This window comes from Cynocephalus volans, chromosome 1 (genome assembly GCF_027409185.1).
Source record: "Cynocephalus volans isolate mCynVol1 chromosome 1, mCynVol1.pri, whole genome shotgun sequence".
In the NCBI taxonomy this organism is placed as follows: Eukaryota; Metazoa; Chordata; class Mammalia; order Dermoptera; family Cynocephalidae; genus Cynocephalus; species Cynocephalus volans.
Window position 1 is genome coordinate 165,249,625 of NC_084460.1, and position 13,165 is coordinate 165,262,789.

General features: G+C 41.9%; 1 pseudogene; it reads right to left on the reverse strand.

Annotated features, from left to right (window-relative positions):
- Window positions 1–1,929: 1,929 nt before the first annotated feature.
- On the reverse strand, window positions 1,930–2,061 carry LOC134364820 (U2 spliceosomal RNA; annotated as a pseudogene).
- Window positions 2,062–13,165: the final 11,104 nt, after the last annotated feature.

The following is a 13,165-nucleotide window of genomic DNA, read 5'->3' on the forward strand; positions in this document are numbered from 1 at the left end:
GTTTCAAGTACAGTGCTATCATTAGTCTTAATTAATAATTTTTGTTGTTAGTTTTCTAGCTTTCAGTGAATAAAACCTAAGAATAACAGAAAAGGAATTTTATTGTATTTTTTCCAACTTAGTATTTTTTATCTTGTTTATTTATTTTTCAACTTAACATTTTTATCACAGTTACACATTTACACATTCATACCATTTTTAAAAAGTCAAATTGCATTTTCTTATGGAAAATAGCAGTCCTGTGCCTCTTCCCACCCCATCCTCAGCCTTACTCCTCAGCAATCAATTTGGTCACTTGATTAAGGTGGAGACTGCCAGCTTCTCCATCACAAAGCTATTCTTTTCCCCTTTGTAAATAATAATAATTAGGCAGGAGGTATTTTGACATAATATAAGTAGCCACCCATCTCTATGAAAAACTCAATTTATTCATTTGTTTTCATCGGTATGGACACACACTTTCCTATTTTATTCAACTGATTTAGTAATTAGTTTGATGCTTAAATTGTCCGTGATTTGGCCAGTGGGGGTTGCTACAACGTGGTTCTGTGCCCTTTTGACATGTTACCATTTTATGAGCACTTCTGTACTTTCTGGAACAAAAAGAGATTCTAGATTGATCTTGTACTTCCCCTGCCCCAATCCTAATGCCAGTCATTTCCCCAAGGGGCCCCACAGTTTTTAGAAACCAAGATTTGGGTTCTAGGTGTTACTCACTGCTTTTGTAGGGGGTCACTCTCCCTGACCCTCTCAGTGGATGAGCACACATGGTGATTTCACATTTTTGTATATCTAGATTCATGTCTCTATCTGTCTGTATAAATTAAAAATTATGAGTTATCTCATGTATTAGTTTGTTCTCTGTTGCTGATAGCAGAGTACCTGAAACTGAATAATGTATACAGAAATAAAATTTATTTCTTACAGTTTTGGTTTGTTTTTGTTTTTGCCTTTTTAAATTTTTATTTTATTTTATTATTTTATTTTTATTTCTTACAGTTTTGGAGGCTGGGAAGACCAAGGTCCAGGGGGCACATCCGGTGAGGACCTTCTTCTTGGTGGGAGCTCTCCACAGAGTCCAGTGGTGATGCAGAGTATCACACAGCGAGGGCAACTGAGCTCGAGCCTTTTGTTAACATGCTCACTTGCTTTCCTGATAAAGCAACCCCTTCACACCTATATTATAACCCATTAAACCATTAACCAATTACTCCATGAATGGATTAATGACAGCATAGTTTTCATGGTCCAATTATTTCCTGAAGGCCCCACCTCTCAACACTGCCATATTGGGGATCGGTCTTCTCCACGAGCTTTGGAGGGGAGAAACATTCAGACCATAGCACTCCATTATCTTCAGTTCCAACCAAACTCACCACGTTTATTCCAGTTCTTTCCCTTTCTGCATTTGTAACTCCTTGAGGAATGAGAAACTGGTCTCCCATTATCCTTAATTATATTTACTTAGTTGAACAACCTTCCTGTATGTAGCCTGTCTTCCACTGCTACCCATGCCCCTTAGCCCCTGCTGATGCCCTCTTCAGCCCACTGAGGCTCCGATAACCTACCCCAGGCCCCCACTTATCCCCACTGCCCCCATGTGTGTCCTCCTCACCCCATTCTCAATCTGACAGTCTGCATCAGACCACCACGTCATCTCACCCTCTTTGTCTGCTCCAGCCCTAACCCCCTCACCAGCAGCCCCACCCCCTGCACCCCTGTGGACACCTCCCTTGCTGTTCACACCTAATAGCTCTAGGACTGAATTGTTGCAGAAGGAAAGGGGAAAGAGCAGCACAAAGTTTTTGGGTTTTCATAGGACATTTGCTGCTGCCATTTCTGGCATCTCTAGTAATAAGATTTTACCTAAATTATCAGAACAACTCAGCACACCCAGACATGTGGCCAAGCTGCAAGTTGAGTGCAGACATGAGTTCTTGCTGAGCAGTAATCTCTAGTTCTCTTCCTGTCCATTAGCACAACAGGAAACTGAGCAGTGTGTAATTGAACTGATAAGAACAGATACTACACTTGATCTTAGCCAAAAGGCCGAGAAGCGATGAGCAGTGTGTAATTGGATAGGTCCTCCTTTTTACTGTTAATGAGTATTAAGTTAATGGTAATGACTAAGAAGAGGACTACTTAAACAACAGTTTCGAATCTTGTTCTAAAGTTCTTTGTGTTTAACTAGGTTTCCATTTTAAATTCATTCAGGTATGAGATTGGAATTTGGCTACTTAATGAGCTTCTTTGCAGTGCAGGCTACCTTAGCCTTCTTCTCATTGGTTCCAGGGTGTGGTATAAAAATATGCCATTTCTGCACAAGAGATGCTAATATAATATGGGACCTCTGGGGCTTTTGTACACGTTGTTGTGATTTCCTTGACACAGAAAATTTCACCCACAGCATGCATAGGCCCTTGAACATGCGGCTAACAACAGTAGGTGACTTTAGCTTTTCTACTTTGAAGAACGAGTCAGGAGCAGCAGAATATGTGTTTTCTTTTCTTTTCTTTTTTCCCTACGTAATAGCAATAGACATTTATAAGCTTTGAAATTTCCTAGGAATGAATTTTTGCTGAAACTAACTTTTGGATGTAATAAAGTCACTCACAATATTCAGGTTTTAATGACATAAACTGCTCCCATAGTCTATCCTGGCTGTCTTCCAGAATGAGGACATCTAAGATACCTCTGGATTCACTAGAAAACTTGCCTTGCCTATTCTTTTCCAGCTGTGTTGTCCTTGCCTCGTGGCTGCTTTTGTGGTCCATCAGAGTGGAGAAATAGCCTGCAATTCCATTAGACGGAAGATCTCGTGTGATAAAAATAAAAACTAGAAGCCCAGTCAGAGGTGGTATCATGTCATGGGAGATCTGAAAATGGAATCAGGAGATTTGAGGTTTGGTCCCTGCTTTGGTGGCTAACAACATACAGAAAGTTTGGAAGCTTCTAAAGTGACTTAGGCTACCTAAAGATATTAGACTAGATAAGCAGTTTCTGAACAGGGCCATGTAGGTACCAAGGGCCCTGCAGGTCTCTGCGAGCTGCCTCAGGGGCTCAGGGTGCTATGTTTGGGGGACTGGGGGGACAGTCCCTGAGAAGGATGTGAAGTGGGCTTAGTCCAGTACTCTCCATGGCTTTTCAAGTGCAGTAGCAGCAGCTCTGTTTTCATATATATTACATATTAGTTATTCTTGAAAGATTTTTTTTAAAGAAAATACTCTGCTAAAATAAAATAAAACCAAATCAAATAAAAGCAACAAGGCTCTCAAAGTCCTCTGTAGCTTTACATATTCGGTGATTTCCTGTGATACCTATATATCTATATGCCGGTTCACTTTGTCCTCTGAGATGAGACCAATCTCTGTTGAACTGTGACAGGAATTCCTCTCACGCTTCGATGAGAAGCGGTGCAGCACTGAAGGATGTGAGACTATTGCCCCACATGTTGTTCACACAGGTAGGAAGATGAAAAGAGATGAAAACAGCAGAGAAAATGTGGTTTTGCATGTCACTAACTCAACTCTGCCCACATGTTCTTTTAAGTGAGGGGAGCTCCCCTAAACTCTCTGCTGGGCAACTGCAGCAGCAGCATCACCTGGGCCCCCACATTTTCCTGTTGCTTTTGTAAGAAGCAATATGGCAGCTGCAGAGGAGAGAAATTTAGCAAGTGGCCCAGAGGCTGCTTTTCTAGTTTCAGAGCTATCTGATCTGGACAAGAAGGGACAAACTTGCCCACAGGAGATAGCCAGCAACTCATTTACCCAATTAGTCTCGGAAAGTTCTAGCACTCTTCTAACACCCAGGACTATGTAAATTCGTTTCAAGGGGACGTGTGCTTTGGGCTGGGGGTGGCTGGCATTAAACGGTATCTTTCTTTGATATAAGATAACTCTCTGGATAGGTGCTGGCAGGGTGGGGGTAGGAAGGAGTGAAGAGAAAATGAGATGAACAAAACAAACATTTGGTATTCTAACAACCTTCAATAATTTATCTAAGATTATTGGGTATTGAATCTACTAGGGGCTGTATATATCTTTTACTTTCTGTGTAAAACTCAGTCTCTAAGTAATTTAAGATTGAACACCAATTTTTTTTAAAAAAGGGATAATTAGATAACTGTCCTTGCTACATATAAGATTATTAAAAAAATAATAAAAAGCTGTCCCTCTAAGCCCTCTTATAACGTACACAAAAATTCAGGATAATCTGAGTCTCTTGAATGCATTTCCTTCTCTGGAGATGGTGAAGATCTGAGTGGACGGTTTGGGGTAGTGCTGCTTAGAGGCAGCTGTCTGAAGTAAAGCCAAATCCTGCTTTACAGACGTGTCAAATGCATGGAGGATTAAAATAAAATTGAGAATAGAGACCAACTATGATGATTAATTTCATGTCAACTGGGCTAGGTTACAGTGCCCAAGTGTTTGGTCATATACGAGTCTAGAAAGTGTGATTAACATTTAACTCAGTAGACGTGAGTAAAGCAGATCCTCCCCCATAATGTGGGTGGCCTCATCCAATCAGTTGAAGGCCTTAAGAAAAGAGACTGAGGTCCTCCGAGGGAGAAGAAATTTTGCCTACAGACAGACTTTGGTCTCAAGACGGCAACATCAACTCTTGCCAGAATTTCCAACATGCCCTGCAGATTTCAGACTTGTCAGCTCCACAGTCCCATGAGTCAGTTCCCTAAACTAAATCTCTCTTTTTCTCTCAATGTATACATACTATCAATTTTGTTTCTCTGCAGAATCCTGACTAATACAACAACATAAGATTGCGGGTTCAATTTTATCAAGTAAGGACTTAAACAAAAAAATGAAACCAAAATGAAACCTAAAAACCAATACGACAAATAAACCAAATAAAAACGAAAACTTACTATGATCGTCATCACTTCATGAAAGAGCAAATTGCTATCTCTGTAATAGGAAAGATGTAATCTCAGAATAAAGGACAATTTTATTGATTGAATAAATTATGTTCTACTAAACAGCTCACTACACTGCCATCGGAAATTTCTCATTTTCTACACACAGGTGAAAATGTCCTCTGAGCCAGCCTTTATGAACTACGCTGTAGGTGACCCAACTTCTGATGGTGTGGGAGAACCTCCCACTGTTAGTCCAAAGAGAAAATTCTCCCCAAATAGTTTCCCCTGATATGAGAGTGTGGGAGAGTAACGAGGCATCAAATCTTTAGACCTTTCTTTCTACAACCTAGATGCTCTAAAACAGTATGTGGGGAATTGTGTAGCTGCTTATAATCTGAGCCAGGTTGACTCGGCTCTTTTTTCTCTTTTGTCACAGACAATCATAGAAATAGCTTGCTTCAAAAGCACCTTACAGTTTCTTCTTAAATAAACCATACTTCCTTTGTGCCCTTTCAGCTCAGTTCTGCTATGCATGCAGGGGCTGGGGAGATTTTCCATTGCAGGTTTCTTAACATTCATTATACTTGTAGAACGTTAGTGCTGTAAGGTCCTCTTAAGATCACCAAGTTCAATTCCATATTGTACAGATGATAAAACAGACTAACAGAGGTCAAGAGGTGCCCAGGAGTGGCAGAGGGGGATCAAAACTGAAGTTCCTGAATGTCAGGTTAGCAATCAGCTTGCTCTTTAGAACTTCCTCCTCTCTTTCCCCTAGAATAGCCCTTTTCCTTTTACATTGCCTTTGCTTGGCTTTGAAGTTACAGATGTGAAACTCTGTGTTTAGCTATGCCTTGGCTTTCTTCCACATTCAGTATATTCTGATTATCCCTTTATAAACCTTTCATCTAGTTAGAGACTTCCCACCTGCACTCTGGTGAAGCTTGATAAGGACTTGACCTTCAAAACACAGTCTTAGTCCACTCTTACCTGTAGGTTTAATTACTGAGAGGACAAATAAGAATTATTGCTTGAAAAGAATAAGTTAAAGCTATGGAATTCCCATTTTTCCCATGCCATTTGCAGTAACTTTTCAAATTTCTCATTTATCCCACACTTGAAATTTCATCTATTGGATGGAGTTTTTGTGAATTTTCTTTTCGAGCCACAAATTTATCTGTTTCAGATTCTAATCTATTTTTGTGTTGCTCTCAGTTTAGTTTACTCCAATTTCAAAAATACTCCCTTTCTGTATTTATAGCAACACAATCTGAATGCACATTCAGAGAAATCAAACCACTGATGAGTCATGGACCCCAATCTCCATGTCTTCAACAGTCTGGCAACCCTTCCTGTTGTAGTCAGGACCCTTCTCATTGCTCAGGAAACAGCTATTTAGCACCTCTCCACTTCCCTTTTGCCTCCGACTCCATCATCTTTTCCTTCTCTCCTATCGAAAACAGAGGCAGCCAGTTGAGAACTTTCTCAACTTATTCTGCAATGAATTTCCCTCAGATACATTCATCTGCAATTTTACCTTCTCTCCAGGGTCAAAGCCTGAGGTGATCCTAAACCTCTTCAAAAACAAGTCATTCTGGGTGTGATATCCTGTTCTGTCTCCTCAGGACTTTTAATTATTGCTACTCTTAAATTATTGCTACCTCTCCATCTTTTAGCTTTTTAATTACTGCTACCTCTCCATCTTTTAGCCTTTTCCCGGATCTGTCCTGTTAGTTTTATTCATGTTCAAATACTTCCCAACTTTTAAAAAATAATCTTGGACCAACATCCTGACTGCCTCAACTTCATTTCCTTGTTAAACTTCTGATGGAGTTTGGATGTGTTGTTCCCTCCAAAACTCATGTGGAAATTTGATCCCCAATGTGGCAGTGTTGGAAACTGATTGAGTCATGGGGGTGGATCCTTCATGAATGGATTAATGCTCTCCCTAGATGAAGGGAGTAATGAGTGAGTTCTCACTCTATTAGTTCCCACAAGAGCTGGTTGTTAATAGACCCTGGCACCTCCCTCTCCCTCTCTCTTGCTTCCTCTCACCATGTGCTCTGCTTGTACCCGCTGGCTGCCTGCTGCTTTCTGCCATGAGTAGAAGCAGCCTGAGGCCCGTGCCAGATGCAGCTGTCCCAGAATTGTAAGACAAATAAACCTCTGTTCTTTATACATTACCCAGTCTCACGTATTCTGTTACAGCAACACAAAAGGACTAATATAGAAAATTGGTACAGAGGAGTAGTGTGTTGATGTACAGATACCTGAAAAGGTGGATGCAGCTTTGGAACTGGGTGATGGGCAAAGGTTGGAGGAGTTTTGAAGACTTAGAAGAAGACAAAAAGATGAGAGAATGTTTGGAACATTTTAGAGATTGGTTAAATGGCTGTGACCAGAGTGTTGATAGAAATGTGGACAGTAAAGACCATGTGGATGATGAGATCTCAGTTAGAAATGAGGAACTTATTGGGAACTGGACAAAAGATAACTGAAAGGACGAGTCGACACCAGTTGACGATCCACCAGAGAGAGCTCGTTTATTAGGCAGCACCACACATATATATAGGGCTTTAAGGGAAAGCTGATTGGTTTAAAATACAATCCCTATTTAGCATACCGCATGGGGCTTGGGGGGGAGCTGATTGGCATGCGATTTGCTCCGGCGGGAAGGAGAATGCAGAAGAGAAGGGCAACCAGCGCCATGATGGGGTGCGGCCGAGAAGGGCTTATGTGATCAGGGTGTGATCCCTTGGGGCATTTGGGTTCTTACAATAACCCTTGCTACACCATAGCAAGGAATTTGGCTGCATTGTTTCCATGCCCTTGGACTTTGTGGAATGTGTGACTTAAAAGCTGTGAACCAGAATTTTTGGTGGAAGAAATTTCCAAGCAGCAAAGCATTAAGGAAGCTGCATGGTTACTTTTAATAGCCTATGCTGAGTTATGGTGGCAAAATCATGATGTAAAACAAGAATTTAAAAGAGAAGCAGAGCATAAAGGTTTAGAAAATTTGCAGTGTGGCCATGAGGTAGAGAAGCTGAGAGCAGGAGAAAAATGCAATGGTGAAGCAGATAAACTGGTTGCTAAAGACGTTATCTTGGCAATGAGGCAGCCAGATGCTAATCAACACCACAATGGGAAAAAAGCCCTAAAGGCATTTGAGAAGTCTGGAAGGGTGTCCCACCCATCACGGGCCCTGAGGCCTAGGACTGAGTTGTCCGGAGGACAGACCTGGGGGGCAGCTGCCCTCAGGATCCTGCTCCCAAGTGTGGTTCTGCAACAGCCCTGGAGAGTAGAAGCCTGAAACCTCGGTAGCATCCACCTGGTGGTAAGTCTGCAGGCTGGCCGGATGTGAAAGCAGTGGAGGCATGGCAGCCTCCACCCAGATTCCAGAGGATGTATGGAAAAGCCTGGGGACCCAGGCAGAGACCTGCCACAGGGGTGGAGCCACTGCAGAGATCATCCAGTAGAGCAATGTGGAGCAGAAAAGTGAGGTCAGAGCCCCCATAGAGAGCCAACACCAGGGAAACGTCTAGTAGAGTCAAGACAGCATGGCTGCTCCCAGGACCCTAGAACTGCAGGGCCACTGGTAATGTGAGACACAGGCCTGGAAAAGCCAGAGGCACCAGCATGGCCCACTGGTCTGGGCCTGGCAGAGCTGTGGGAGTGGGGCTGCCTGAAGCTTTGGGGGCCCAGAGGCCCAGTTGTGCCCTGGATGCAGGACTTGGAGTCAAAGAAGATTATTTTGGAGCTTTGAGACAAAATGTCTGCCCGGCTGGGTTTCTGACTTGTTTGGGTCCTGTTTCTCCTTTTTATGGTCTATTCTTCCCTTTTGGAATGGGAATGTATACCCAATGTCTGTTCCACCATTGTATCTTGGAAGTAGATAATGTGTTTTTTATTTTTACAGGTTAACAACTGGAAGGACTTTTGCTTTTGGTCTCAGATCAGACTTTGGACTTTGGACTTTTAAGTTGGTGCTGGAACAAGTTAAGACTTTTGGGACAGTTGAGATAGAATAATTGTATTTTGTATGTGAGAGGAACATGAATTTTGGGGGGCCAGGGGTAGAATGATGGAGTTTGGATGTGTTGTCACCTCCAAAACTCATGTGGAAATTTGATCCCCACTGTGGCAGTGTTGGAAACTGATTGAGTCAGGGGGGGCAGATCCCTCATGAATGGATTAATGCTCTCCCTAGGTGGAGGGAGTAGTGAGTGAGTTCTCACTCTATCAGTTCCCGTGAGAGCTGGTTGTTAATAGACCCTGGCACCTCCCTCTCTCTCTTGCTTCCTCTCACCATTTGATCTGCTTGTACCCACCAGCTGCCTGCTGCTTTCCGCCATGATCAGAAGCAGCCTGAGGCCCGTGCCAGATGCAGCTGTCCCAGAATTGTAAGCCAAATAAACCTCTGTTCTTTATAAATTTCCCAGTCTCAGGTATTTCTGTTATAGCAACACAAATGGACTAATACAACTTCTTAAAGAGACCACACCCCAAATCCACTACCCTACCTCCCACCCATATTTCAATCCATTTGTGATCTATTTCTGCTCCCATAGGTCCATTAAGACTGTTTCTCAATGAACTCCTTGGTTGCTAAATCCAATGGACACCTTTCAATCCTTGGCTTTTAAATTTCTCAGCAGAATCCTTTTTAGTTGACAAAAACACTTTTGTTGGCTTTTATATTCCTTGGACCCAAAGCCTTACAGGGCTTGGTGGAGTTCCTGGCATATAACCAAATCTCAATTTGGAGAAAGATCAAATTTATCTAAAACGGAAAATAGGCAGATGCCAAATGCTGAAGACTTTAAATGCTGAGCTGTAGGGATTTGTTTGTATTCTGCAGGCTGTGATAATCTTGAAAGGTTTTTTGAGCAGGGAAGTAGCAATATCACATGTTTTGGGAAGTAGACTCTGGAGCAGGGATGGTTTGGAACAGTGGTTTGCAAAGTGCTGTGCAGACCAACAGCATTGGCATCACCTGGGAGTTTGTTAGATGAAAAATTCTTGGGTCCCTCCCTTGACCTATTGATTCAGAAACCCTGAAGGTGCAGCCCACTAAGTGTATATTTGTTTGATGAAACTCAAAATTAGATAACCACCGGTTTGGAGGAGAAATGGAGACAGAGCAAATGCGAGAAATCAAAATCTTGAAATAGAGTCATGGAGGTGGGGTGCAGGGTGGGGCACGTGGTGAGAATGTGTAGAAATCAGTCACTGGATGAGGTGTATAGGCATTCTTTCAGGTAACTATTGATTTTCTTTTAGAGGACATGCAATCTTTGTGCTGCCTCTGAAGTCTCTCGTTTGCTCATTCATTCAACAGACACTTACTGCGCTGGGGGTCAGTTAGTATTGCCAGGGAGAACAAAGTTGTTGGGAAAATAGAATAGTTTCATCAGGGCCCTTGCCTTGGGTCCAGCTGGGTGTAGTTCAGCACATCCTTTGTAAGCAAAGTGTGTGTGTGTGTGTGTGTGTGTGTGTGTGTGTGTGTGTGTGCACGTGTGTAGTTAGTGTGCATGCACACCAATGTATCTTTTTAGTTTTGTTGCTATTCTTGTGGTCTTCAGAGAGTAATTTTAGTGAAGAAGGCAGGCAGGCTTCTGCCTTGGGCGTCTGTTCCACACGGCTGTGCTTTTCAACCTACAGCTTTCAGACTGGCTTGCCGGTTACCTAGCTCACAGACCTGCGTGTGGAGGGTCTGGTAACCCAGCCTAGCATGTGGAGGGTTTGTGACCCAGTCTGTGAATGGGCTCGAGGGGTCTGTGAACTCCAGACCCAGCCCTAGCTCGGCAATTGGCCCTGTCAGTGCAGGATTACTGGCAGGTAAAAGAGCCTGACAACTAGCATGGTCATGTAGCTAGACAATTGGCATCACGAACAGGATTCTGAGCAGGTATAGGAGCCGAAAGCCTGTGGAAGGAGGAGGAAATGTGGCTACTTTTGAATATGGTCTGCCCTACGGCCACCTTTCTGTTGACCAGGATCTGGTTGCTGCTCACTGTACTGCAAGGCAGCATAGACCAGGTACTACAACGCAAAACCCCTTGGGAGGGGGAGGAAATGTGGCTATCCTTGAGCATGTGGTGCCCAGTGGCCACTTTTCTGTTGACCAGAGCCAGGCTGCTGATCACTGTGCTGCACTGATAGAGATTTGCAGCAGAAAGCAGAGTTGTTGGAAGCAAGGATGATTAATTATCCTGGAGGGTGACTGACGTGCAGCGACTGGCCACTCCTGCCTCTCACACCAGGGAAGACGACCAACACAGTGGTGAGTTGGGGAAAACTGTGTGTCTCCAGGCACAACTTCTTGTGCACAAGAAATTGAGACAGTAAAGCAGCAGAAACAGGGAGAGCCCCTGGCTGCTGCAACTATGAGATCTAGGGGTGGATGGTATACCGTGCTCTAGAGACGATATAGTAAACACATGTTGCATTTGTCTGAAGGCAAAAGGTTTGGAGGGTGCCACTTAAACCTGATGGTCAGCTGAGTACCGCATAAACCCGAGAAAAGAGCACCACGTTAGCCATAGCGTTACAACAGTCCAAACCCAAAGCTGAAGTTATGATCATCACTGTTTCTATTTGACCACTCCCTCCAAGATCTTCATAGATATAAACTGTGAGAACTTTCAGTTATTAATGGCAGTGAGAAGTTCTACAAAATTACTGCTCCTGAGAACAAGAAACAGTTTTAATGGGAAAACTGACATCTGCATTATCATGACGTTTAATTTTTCTTCAGAAACTTCTTGTCAGTTTCAGCTGACACCATAGGCAGTTCATGTGGTCCTGAGGGATAGTTTAATGTGCAGTGGCTCTAAGGGGTTCTCTTTTAGAACCAATTTCATAAGATCTCAGAGTTGGAGAGCACTGGACATAGATTTAGTGGATGAGGTTAAGTGTAACAGAGTTTTCAGTTGCAAGTAAGGGAAATCAACTAGTTGATTCAGGCTAAAAAGGAATTTGCTCAATGGATAGAGATTGCCCAGAAGGCTGGAAAGCCAGGCAGGAACAAAGGCAATTAACCAGCTAGTAAGTTCACAGTCAAATTTACACAGAGCAATGGCTACTCGATACTAGATGACAGGAGCTTACCTGTTGCAAATTACACCCCAATTAAAAAAAACTGCACAAATATCCAGTAAAGTCACAGAACTCTTATTTCCTGCCTTTGGACTCTTGGGACAGAGGGAATATTAACTTACATATCAAAGGTAAGATTCTCACAAGAAACTAAGATTGTCAGATAGGTAATTCGAAGTACAGGTTGAGCATCTTAAATCTGAAAATCCCAAATCCAGAATGCTCCCAAATCTGAAACTTTTTGAGCTCTGACATGATGCTCAAATGAAATGCTCATTGGAGCACCTTAGATCTTGAATTTTCAGATTTGGGATGTTCAACCAGTATGTATTTGCATATATTGCAAAATCTGAAAAAAATCCCAAATCCAAAAGACTTCTGGTCCCAGGTATTTTGGATAAGGGATACTCAATCTGTAGAGACTCCCTAAGCCTACAAAACAAAACCCTTAATATAAGTCAACCACTTTTAAAAATATAGGTACTCTTAACAAACATCCACTGAAGCTAGCAGATAACAAAATATTTATTTTATTGTTGTAAAATTAAAAATTGTAGACAAGCATATAGTTACAGTTTCAAAGCAGAGAAATACAAATATATAAATTATTGCAGTTTTCAAAGAAAATATAAGAGCCAAATAACATCTAAATAAACATTTTGAAATAAACTTGGTTTTTACCATGGCAGTTTCATTTTCTCCCAAATGTCTTAGCACAATTTTGTAAAATAAGTTTCTAACATCAAAGAGAGATTAAATTCAATGACCATGGTATATGCTACTCAGATTTAAAGCAAGTTTAACACACACACACACACACACACACACACACTATAAAAGTAGGAACAGCATTTAACTAAAGTCATTACTGAACACTTTCCAAACTGCCTCTTTTAGAGGCAGTAGGATAGAAAAAAAAACACTAGACATGTTTGAAAAACAGAAAAAACACAATTTCCTAAAATTCCTTTTGCTTTAAGTGCAGTTGAGGGCAGTTCAACTAACACCTTTTTTTGGGAAAGGGCAAGACTCATCTCCATGATTTTTTAATTTCAGTAAGTTAAAAATTATGTAACAATTCAATATTACCAAAGTGCATTAATAATGTGGGCTCTTTTAAATTAAAAATAGGGAAAATATATTTTGCAAACTAGGTGTTAAAAAAAATTTTAATGCTAGAGACTTGCTATAATATTG